Below are 12,251 nucleotides of genomic sequence, written 5' to 3' on the forward strand. Positions count from 1 at the left end.
CTTTTTAAGTCCAACTTTTGATCCGTTAACCATCTAAAACTCACCCGAGGCCCTTGCGACCTCAATAAAATATACCAACAAGTCCTAAAATATCATACGAACTTAGTCGAACCTTTAAATCACATCAAACAACGCTAAAATCATGAATCATACCCCAATTCAAGCTTAATGAAACTAAGAGTTTTCAACTTCTACATTCGATGTCCGAACCTATCAAATCAACACCGATTGACCTCAAATTTTACACAAGTCATAAATGACATAACGGAACTATGAAAATTTTCGGAACTGAATTTCAACTCTGGTATCAAAAAGTCAATTCATCGGTCAAACTTCCAAACTTAAATTCTTATTTTTAGCCATTTCAAGCCTAATTTAACTACGGACTTCCAAATAAGGTTCCGAACACGCTCCTAAGTCCAAAATCAACATACGGAGCTGTTAGAATCATCAAAATTCTATTCCGGGATCGTTTTCTTAAAATGTTGACCGAAGTCAAACTTAGCATTTTAAGGCCAACTTAAGGAACCAAGTGTTCCGGTTTCACCCCAAACACTTCCAAATCCCGAACCAACCATCCCCGCAAGTCATAAATCATTACAAGCACATACGAGAAGTTTTATTTTAGGGAACGTGGTTCTAAAAGTTAAAATGATCGGTTGGGTCATTACATTCTCCACCTCTTAAACAAACGTTCGTCCTCGAACGGGTTTAGAATTGTACCTGGAGTGCTGAATAAGTGTGGATATCTACTCCTCATGCCTTCCTCAGCCTCCCAAGTCGCTTTCCCGACTGGTTAGCCCATCCACTGAACTTTTACTGTAGAAATCCTCTTGGATCTCAACTGGCGAACCTGTTTATCAACAAAGGCAATTGGCTCCTATTCATAACCCAAGCTATTATCTAGCTGAACTGTGCTAAAGTCTAACACATGTGATAGGTCGGCATGATACTTCCGGAGCATAGATACGTGGAAAACCGGATGAACTCCCGATAGGCTGGGAGGCAATGCATGTAATGACCCAACCGGTCATTTTAACTTTTAGAACCCCGTTCCCTAAAATAAAATTTTCCATAGGTGCTTGTAATGATTTATGACTTGCGGGGATGGTTAGTTCGGGATTTGAAAGTGTTTGAGGTGAAACCGGAACACTTGGTTCCTTAAGTTGGCCTTAAAGTGCTAAGTTTGACTTCGGTCAACATTTTGAGAAAACGACCCCAGAATAGAATTTTGATGATTCCAACAGCTCCGTATGATGATTTTGGACTTAGGAGCGTGATCGGAATTTCATTTGGAAGTCCGTAGTGAAATTAGGCTTGAAATGGCTAAAATAGGAATTTAAAGTTTGAAAGTTTGACCGGGGAGTTGACTTTTTGATACCGGAGAGGAATCCAGTTCCGAAAATTTTCATAGCTCCGTTATGTAATTTATGACTTGTGTGTAAAATTTGAGGTCAATCGGAGTTGATTTGATAGGTTCTGACATTGAATGTTGAAGTTGAAAACTCTTAGTTTCATTAAGCTTGAATTGGGGTATGATTCATGGTTTTAGCATTGTTTGATGTGATTTAGAGGTTCGACTAAGTTCGTATGATGTTTTAGGACTTGTTGGTATATTTGGTTGAGGTCCCGAGGGCCTCGGGTGAGTTTCGGATGGTTAACGGATCAAAATTTGGTGTTAAAAAGCTGCTGCAATTTTTCCTCTTCTGTTGGACATTCTGGGCTGTGATCGAGCCCAGATATCGAGCCAGATATTGAGCCCAGGGTTGACGAGGTACAAGCTCGAGCTAGTGTATCGAAGCCATGATCGAAGGTCCAGCTCGAGGGCCATGATCAAAGGTCCAGCTCGAGGGCCATGATCGAAGGCAAGGCTCGAGGGCCAGAATCGAGACCCAAGATCGAGGGGTCACAATCGAAGGCTCAAGCTCGATGCCATGATTGAGGCTATGATCGAAGGCCCAACCTCGATACCCTGATCGAGGCCATGACCGAGGTCCAAGCTCGAGCCTGTGATCGAAGCCGCGATCGAAGGCAAGCCTCGAGGGCATGATCGAAGGTATGGCTCGAGGACTAGGATCGAGACCCAAGCTCGATGCCCTGATCCAAGGCCCAACCTCAAAGCCCTGATCGAAGGCACATGTTCGATGCCGCGATCGAGGCCCAGTTCAAGGACCAGTTCCGAAGGCTGCTGGGCAGTTTTATAAAAAGAGGGTATTCGTCCCATTTGCCATTATTGACGAACTTGAGCTTGAGCAGAGACGAATTTTGGCAGATTTTCAAGGGAAAAATATTGGGGTAAGTGATTCTAACTCGGATTTGATCAATATACACGAATATATCATTGTTTTCACAATTTAATTAGTGTTTTGAGATTGAAATTTGGAAAAAAGTTTAGAAATCTCATAGAAACGAAATTTTGAGATTTCGGTATCGATTCGGAGTCGGATTTGAGTGAAACTGGTATGGTTGGACTCGTAATTGAATGGGTTGTCGAATTTCATAACTTTCTCCGGATTCCGATATGTGGGCCCCGCGGGCAAAGTTTTAATTAATTTCAGATCTTTTCTTTAAAATATTGTATTTTCTTATAGAATTGATTCCTATAATATTTAGTGATTGTATCGAATTATTTTGGCTAGATTCGAGCCAGATGGAGTTGGATAATCGTGGAAAAGGCCTTATAGTGGATTAAATTGGAGCAAGACGAGGTAAGTCTCTTATCTAATCTTGTGAGGGGGAAATTACCTCATAGGTGATTAAGATTAAATAATTATTGCTAATTGTGGGGGCTACGTACGCACGAGGTGACGAGAATCCGTGCGTAGCTACTATTAATGCTAAAGTGCGGGTAGTTTAGGACTCAAAGCATGTATTACTTGTGTAAATTATATTTTTTGATTAATTAATATATATATATATATATATATATATATATATATTGTGAATTGTTTGATAAAGATATTAAAGGATGGAAATCTCATAGGCTTGATTTTCTATTTAAATCAATTAATTGTTAAAAGAAATTATTCTCCTCCCAAATTTATCTTATAATAAACATACTGTCCTTCCGGAGGCACATAAGAAAATGTCCTCCTTTTTTGTGGAGCGGGCCGAACGCCTCGGCAGGATAGATGCATCTATGGATCGCGCCGCACGTCCCTCGGCAGTGTACTCGACACTCTGGATCGGGTCGTACGTTCTCGGCAGAAATCGTGCTTAATAATAATAATTACACGATACTTTAATAATTTATTTCAGCTTGAGAAGCTAATTAATAAATTGGAAAATCCTTGGAATTTAATGAATTATAATTCTTGCTTGTTTATGGAATTAATTGTTACTCCTGTAAATGAGATTTAAATTGATAAATTGGAATTTTTCTGAATTGAAGGAATTTAATTAATATATTGAGAATTGTTATATTTAAAGGAATTTGATTATCTCTGCTGATTAAACAAATTATTGTAAAGTCTGTAAATCATGCTTATTTAAATATTCTAGTTACATTTCAGTTATTATTATTGACCCATAGTGAGTGTCAAAGTCGGCCATCTCGTCTCTACCACTTCGAGATTAGGCTTGATACTTACTGGGTACACGTTGTTTACGTACTCATACTATACTTGATGCACTTTTTGTGCAGGATCTGTGACAGGTACTAGTGGAGGACCTATCATCACATACCCACGTCATCCCGAGGCATAGTGGTGAGCTGCCTTTTTGAGCCGTTTTGCAGCTATTAGTGTCTCTTCTTATATTTATATTCTGTCTATTTCATTTCAGACACTATTTGGAGTTTTGTATAATCTACTAGATGCTCATGCACTTGTGACACCAGATCTTGGCACACATACATTGGTAGAAGTTGGTATTTTATTATTTTCTTGGAGTAAAAGTTTAACCAATGTACGTATGACTTATTAGTTGGCTTGCCTAGCTGTAGTGTTGGGCGCCATCACGACCTATAGGTGAAATTGGGTCGTGACAACATGGTATCAGAGCACTAGGTTCACGTAGTTCTCACAAGTTATGAGCAGACCTAATAGAGTCTTATGGATCGGTACGGAGACGCTTGTACTTATCATCGAGAGGCTATATGGTGTTAGGAAACTACCTTTCTTCATATTCTATCGTGCAATTGATGTAGTACTAAATATCCTTCTCTTATTCTCTCACAGATGGTGAGAACATGCTCTAATGAGATTCCAGACCAGGAAAGAGCTACTCCCCCATTTGCTAGAGGCCGAGACAGAGGCCGAGGGAGGGCTCCAGCCCGTGGTAGAGGGCGAGGACGTCCCAGGACTATTCCAGTTATGCCGCCAGTGGATCCAGCAGAGAATCCCATTATTGAGGAGCAGGGTGAGGTGCCTGTGGCAGAGCCAGCTCCGGTGGACTTCACATCTGCACCGGGATTTCAAGATGTCATGGGTCGTATGCTGCGATTCATGGATAGTATGACTAAGGCCGGTTTATTTCCGGCAGACCTAGCCACATCTCAGGCGGGCGGGGGAGCACAGACCCCTACCGTGCAGGCTCATGGACAAGCAGCTGCTGTATATCAGACCCAAGGTGCACTACCCATGGGTGGAGTCCAGCCAGTGGCAGCAGCTACACCTGAGCCCAGGCCAGCTGTAGCCGTGGATCCTCAGAAACTATTGGACAGATGGACTAGACTACATCCTCCTGTCTTCGGGGGTGAGCGACATGAGGATCCACAGGATTTCATTGATCGTTGCAAGGATAGACTGTACAATATGAGGATATTGGAATCCCATGGGGTTGATTTCGCTACTTTTCAGCTAGAGGGTAGAGCCCGTAGATGGTGGCAGTCTTATGCTCTTGGCAGACCAGCAGATTCTCCTCCCATGACTTGGGACAGGTTCACCCGTATCTTCTTGGACAGGTATATTCCACCCTCCCAGAGGGAAGAGTTGCGGTTTCAGTTTGAGCAGCTCCAGCAGGGTCAGATGTCAGTGACTGATTATGAGGCAAGGTTTTCTGAATTATCTCGCCATGCACTAATGATACTCCCTACTGAGGCGGAGAGAGTGCAAAGGTTTGTAGCCGGTTTACATACTGGTATTCAGGCCACTATGGCTTGAGAGGTTGAGATGGGTACTTCTTATGAGTGAGTTGTGGAGATAGCCCGGAGGATTGAGGGTGTACGTCAGTGGAGCCGAGAGCAGATTATGAAAGATAAGCGGTTCAGGTACTCTGGAGAATTCAGAGGTGCTCTGTCTGGGGGCAGAGGTCAGTTCGTGAGGGGACAGTCCAGCAGACCCCCATATCCAGCCCCACCACCTCTTCGAGGTGCTCCAGTGCGACCTTATCTCAGTGCTATCCCAGAGAGTTCTTACCGCCCACCAGCTATTCAGGGTCCTCCCAGTGGGTATTCAGGTCCCCAGGGCCAGACACTTAGCCAGCAGCCCATCACACCGAAGAGTTATTACGAGTGCGGGGATCCGAGTCACATGCGGAGGTTTTGCCCCAGACTTCGAGGTAGACCAGTACAGCAGGGTCAGCAGCCTATGCTTACCGGACCAGTTGCTCCACCAGTGGTCCGACCACCCAGAGGTGGAGGACAGGTGGGTAGGGGCCATCCTAGAGGTGGAGGTCAGCCAGGCGGAGGCCAGACAGTTGGCGCTCCAGCTCGGTTCTATGCTTTTCCGGCTAGACCAGATGCAGAGGCCTCAGATGCTGTGATTACAGGTATTATTTCTGTTTGTGGCAAAGATGCCTAAGTATTATTTGATCCAGGATCTACGTATTCATATATGTCATCTCTATTTGCTCCATTCCTAGGTGTTTCTCGTGAGTCCTTGAGTACTCCTGTATATGTGTCCACTCCTGTGGGCGATTCTGTTATTGTGAACCGGATCTACCGGTCTTGTATTATTATATTCTGTGGTTATGAAACTAGAGCAGATCTCCTATTGCTTGAGATGACCGATTTTGAAATTATTCTGGGCATGGACTGGTTATCTCCATATCTTGTTATTCTAGATTGTCATGCCAAGACTGTTACCTTGGCTATTCCAGCATTGCCTAAGTTGGAGTGGAAAGGTTCGCCTATTAGTTCATTTAATCGAGTTATTTCTTTTATAAAGGCTCAACACATGGTTGAGAAGGGTTGTTTGGCTTATCTAGCCTATGTTCGAGATACTACTGCAGAGACTCTGGCTATTGATTCAGTGCCTGTAGTTCGGGAGTCCCCCGATGTATTTCCGTCAGATTTTCCAGGTATGCCACCTGATCATGATATTGATTTCTGTATTGACTTGGCTTCAGATACCCAGCCTATATCTATCCCACCGTATCGCATGGCTCTGAAAGAATTGAAAGAATAGCTTGAAGAGTTACTAGCCAAAGGGTTTGTCAGACCGAGTGTATCGCCTTGGGGTGCACCAGTATTATTTGTGAAAAAGAAGGATGGAACAATGCGGATGTGTATTGATTATCGCCAATTGAACAAAGTCACTATTAAGAACAAGTACCCGTTGCCGCGTATTGATGACCTATTTGACCAGTTGCAGGATGCTAGGGTATTCTCTAAGATCGACTTGAGGTCGGGGTACCATCAGTTGAAGATTCAGGGTTCGGATGTTTCGAAGACTGCTTTCTATACTAGATATGGTCATTATGAGTTTCTGGTAATGTCTTTTGGTTTAACTAATGCCCCGACAGCGTTTATGGATCTGATGAACAAGGTATTCAGGCCATATATTGACTCATTTGTCATTGTCTTCATTGATGACATTTTGATCTACTCACGTAGTAAGGAGGAGCATGAGCAGCATATGAGAGTAGTGCTTCAGACATTGCGGGAACAAAAGCTATATGCTAAGTTCTCTAAATGTGAGTTTTGGCTAGAGTCTGTAGCATTTTTGGGACATATTGTGTCGGGCAAAGGTATTAAGGTTGATCCCAAAAAGATTGAGGCACTTCAAAATTGGCATCGTCCCACTTCGGTGACTGAGATCAGGAGTTTTCTGGGTTTGGCAGGTTATTATCGTCGGTTCGTGGAAGGTTTTTCATCTGTTGCAGCACCTTTGACCAAATTAACCCAGAAGGGTGCTCCATTCCGATGGTCTGATGATTGTGAGGTGAGCTTTCAGAAGCTCAAGACATCATTGACTATAACACCAGTGTTAGTGTTGCCTTCCGGTTCGGGGATGTATACAGTGTATTGCGACGCTTCGTGCGTTGGCTTGGGTTGTGTATTGATGCAAGAAGGGCAAGTTATTGCATATGCTTCACGTCAACTGAAGCCCCATGAAAAGAATTATCCGGTACATGATTTGGAGTTAGCTGTGATTGTTCACGCTCTTAAGATTTGGAGGCATTGTCTTTATGGGGTGTCTTGTGAAGTTTACACTGATCATCGCAGTTTGCAGCATTTGTTCAAGCAGAGGGACCTAAATTTGAGACAGCACAGATAGCTGGAGTTACTAAAAGATTACGATATTACTATCCTGTATCATTCGAGCAAAGCAAATGTGGTTGTAGATGCCTTGAGCAGAAAGGCGGAGAGTATGGGTAGTTTGGCTTTCATTTCAGCAGAGGAAAGGCCATTAGCCTCAGATATTCAATCCTTGGCTAACAAACTTGTAAGGCTGGATATTTCAGAGCCCAGCCGAGTTCTTGCATGTGTTCTGGCCCGGTCTTCACTATTTGAACAGATTAAGGCTCGCCAGTATGATGACCCACACCTGGTGGTTCTTCGTGAAACGGTACTACAAGGTGGTGCCAAGGAAGTCACTATTGGTGCAGATGGTGTTTTACGACTCCAGGATCGTCTGTGTGTTCCTAATGTGGATGAACTGAGGAAAAAGATCCTGGAGGAGGCACAAAGTTCTCAATATTCTATTCATCCAGGTGCTACGAAGATGTATCGTGACTTGAGGCAGCATTATTGGTGGCGACAAATGAAAAAGGACATACTTGAGTATGTAGCTCAGTGTCTAAATTGCCAGCAAGTTAAATATGAGCACCAGAGGCCAGGTGGCCTACTTCAGCAGATGACCATACCAAAGTGGAAATGGGAACGAATTACTATGGATTTTGTAGTTGGGTTGCCGCGGACCTTGAGGAAGTTTGATGCAGTTTGGGTGATTATTGACAGGTTGACTAAGTCGGCACATTTTATTCCTATTGTGACTACGTATACTTCAGAGAGGTTGGCCCAGATTTATATTTAGGAGATAGTTCGGTTGCACGGTGTGCCAATTTCCATCATATCAGATAGAGGTCCTCCGTTTACTTCACATTTCTGGAGAGCAGTACAGAGTGAGTTGGGGACCCGTGTAGAGCTCAACACAACCTTTCATCCGCAGACCGATGGACAGTTAGAGAGGATAATTCAGATTTTGGAGGATATGCTCAGGGCATGTGTGATTGACTTTGAAGGTCAGTGGGATCGTTTCCTGCCTTTGGCCGAGTTTGCTTATAATAACAGTTACCAATCCAGCATCGAGATGGCTCAATTTGAGGCTTTATATGGTCGACGATGTCGTTCACCTATCGGATGGTTTGAGCCAGGTGAGGCTAAGTTATATGGTACTGATTTGGTAAGGGATGCCTTGGAAAAGGTAAAGTTAATTCAGGAGCGACTTCGTACAACACAGTCCAGACAAAAGAGTTACGCGGATCAGAAAGCGCGTGATATATCATTTATGGTAGGTGAAAAAGTTCTCTTGAAGGTTTCACCGATGAAGGGAATTATGAGATTCGGGAAGAAGGGCAAGTGGAGCCCAAGGTTTATAGGCCCATTTAAGGTGTTGAAACGAGTTGGGGAGGTTGCTTATGAGCTTGCCTTGCCTCCCAGCCTATCGGGAGTTCATCTGGTTTTTCACGTATCTATGCTCCGGAAGTATCATGCCGACCTATCACATGTGTTAGACTTCAGCACAGTTCAGCTAGATAATAGCTTGGGTTATGAAGAGGAGCCAATTGCCATTGTTGATAAACAGGTTCGCCAGTTGAGATCCAAGAGGATTTCTGCAGTAAAAGTCCAGTGGAAGGGCCAACCAGTCGAGGAAGTGACTTGGGAGACCGAGGAAAACATGCGGAGCAGATATCCAGACTTATTCAGCACTTCGGGTATAATTCTAAACCCGTTCGAGGATGAACATTTGTTTAAGAGGTGGAGAATGTAATGACCCAACCGGTCATTTTAACTTTTAAAACCCCGTTCCCTAAAATAAAACTTTCCGTAGGTGCATGTAATGATTTATGACTTGCGGGGATGGTTGGTTCGGGATTTGGAAGTGTTTGAGGTGAAACCGGAACACTTGGTTCCTTAAGTTGGCCTTAAAGTGCTAAGTTTGACTTCGGTCAACATTTTGAGAAAACAACCCCGGAATAGAATTTTGATGATTCCAACAGCTCCGTATGGTGATTTTGGACTTAGGAGCGTGATCGGAATTTTATTTGGAAGTCCGTAGTGAAATTATGCTTGAAATGGCTAAAATAGGAATTTGAAGTTTGAAAGTTTGACCGAGGAGTTGACTTTTTGATACCGGAGTCAGAATCCAGTTTCAAAAATTTTCATAGCTCCGTTATGTAATTTATGACTTGTGTGTAAAATTTGAGGTCAATCGGAGTTGATTTGATAGGTTCCGACATTGAATGTAGAAGTTGAAAACTTTTCGTTTCATTAAGCTTGAATTGGGGTATGATTCATGGTTTTAGCGTTGTTTGATGTGATTTAGAGGTTCGACTAAGTTCGTATGATGTTTTAGGACTTGTTGGTATATTTGGTTGAGGTCCCGAGGGCCTCGGGTGAGTTTCGGATGGTTAACGGATCAAAAATTAGAGTTAAAAAGCTGCTGCAATTTTTCCTCTTCTATTGGACATTCTGGGCTGTGATCAAGCCCAGATATCGAGCCCAGGGTTGACGAGGTACAGGCTCGAGCTAGTGTATCGAAGCCATGATCGAAGGTCCAGCTCGAGGGCCATGATCGAAGGTCCAGCTCGAGGGCCATGATCGAAGGCAAGGCTCGAGGGCCAGGATCGAGACCCAAGATCGAGGGGTCACAATCGAAGGCTCAAGCTCGATGCCATGATTGAGGCTATGATCGAAGGCCCAACCTCGATACCCTGATCGAGGCCATGACCGAGGTCCAGGCTCGAGCCTGTGATCGAAGTCGCGATCGAAGGCAAGGCTCGAGGGCATGATCGAAGGTATGGCTCGAGGACTAGGATCGAGACCCAAGCTCGATGCCCTGATCGAAGGCCCAACCTCGATGCCCTGATCGAAGGCACATGTTCGATGCCGCGATCGAGGCCCAGTTCGAGGACCAGTTCCGAAGGCTGCTGGGCAGTTTTATAAAAAGAGGCCATTCATCCCATTTGCCATTTTTGACGAACTTGAGCTTGAGCAGAGACGACTTTTGGCAGATTTTCAAGGGAAAAACATTGGGGTAAGTGATTCTAACTCGGATTTGATCAATATACACGAATATATCATTGTTTTCACAATTTAATTAGTGTTTTGAGATTGAAATTTGGAAAAAAGTTTAGAAATCTCATAGAAACGAATTTTTGAGATTTCGGTATCGATTCGGAGTCGGATTTGAGTGAAACTGGTATGGTTGGATTCGTAATTGAATGGGTTGTCGGATTTCATAACTTTCACCGGATTCCGAGATGTGGGCCCCGCGGGCAAATTTTTAATTAATTTCGGATCTTTTCTTTAAAATGTAGTATTTTCTTATAGAATTGATTCCTATAATATTTAGTGATTGTATCGAATTATTTTGGCTAGATTCGAGCCAAACGGAGTTGGATAATCGTGGAAAAGGCCTTATAGTGGATTAAATTGGAGCAAGATGAGGTAAGTCTCTTGTCTAATCTTGTGAGGGGGAAATTACCTCATAGGTGATTAAGATTAAATAATTGTTGCTAATTGTGGGGGCTACGTATGCACGAGGTGACGAGAGTCCAAGCGTAGCTACTATTAATGCTAAAGTCCGGGTAGTTTAGGACTCAAAGCATGTATTACTTGTGTAAATTGTATTCTTTGATTAATTAATATTAATTGATATATATATATATATATATATATATATATATATATATATATATATATATATATATATTGTGAATTGTTTGATAAAGATATTAAAGGATGGAAATCTCATAGGCCTGATTTTCTATTTAAATCAATTAATTGTTAAAAGAAATTGTTCTCCTCCCAAATTTATCTTATAGTAAACATACTATCCTTCCGGAGGCACATAAGAAAATGTCCTCCTTTCTTATGGATCGGGCCGAACGCCTCGGCAGGATAGATGCATCTATGGATCGCGCCGCACGTCCCTCGGCAGTATACACGACACTCTGGATCGGGCCGTACGTCCTCGGCAGAAATCGTGCTTAATAATAATAATTACACGATACTTGGACAGTTCATTACAGCTTGTAAAGTTATTTGATAAATTGGAAATTTATTGAAATTAAATTGTAGCTTGTAAAGCTATTTGATAAACTGGAATTTTTATTGAAATTGAAGGATTTACTTAATAGATTAGAAATTATTTGAATTGAAGGAATTTAATTACTTCTGCTGGTTCAATAAATTATTGTTAATTATGTGAATCATCGTTGATATAAATATTTCTATTTTCATGATTATTTAATATTATTAACCCATAGTGAGTGTCATAGTCGGCCATCTCGTCTCTACCTCTTCGAGATTAGGCTTGATACTTACTGGGTACACGTTGTTTTCGTACTCATACTGCACTTGCTGCACATTTTATTGTGCAGGTACATATATGTATAGCAGCCTTGTGGGCGCAGAGGTGTTATAAAAATTGTGGGGACATAGGTGAGCTGCATTCTATATTACGATCCACAGCTAACAGGATCTCCTTCAGAGTTATTATATTTTCCTGTCTAATTTGTATTCTGGACAGATATTGTATTTTATTTTAATTCCCTAGTAAATGCTCATGCGCTTGTGACACCGGGTTTTGGGAATGGTTGTGAATTGTTTAGAAATTTAGGTGCAAAAATATTTATCATTTACTCTATGAGTTTTTATCTCTACAATTTTATTTAAAAAAAAATTATTTCAAAAATACTAAAATAGGTAATTAAGTTAATTGATTATGGTTGGCTTGCCTGACAGTGGTGTCCGGCGTCATTACGATCCTTTTGGATTTTGGGTCGTGACAACATGGTATCAGAGCACTAGGTTCACTTAGGTCTCACGATTCATGAGCAAGTCTAGTAGAGTCTTGCGGATC

Source organism: Nicotiana tomentosiformis, chromosome 2, assembly GCF_000390325.3.
Source record: "Nicotiana tomentosiformis chromosome 2, ASM39032v3, whole genome shotgun sequence".
NCBI lineage: Eukaryota > Viridiplantae > Streptophyta > Magnoliopsida > Solanales > Solanaceae > Nicotiana > Nicotiana tomentosiformis.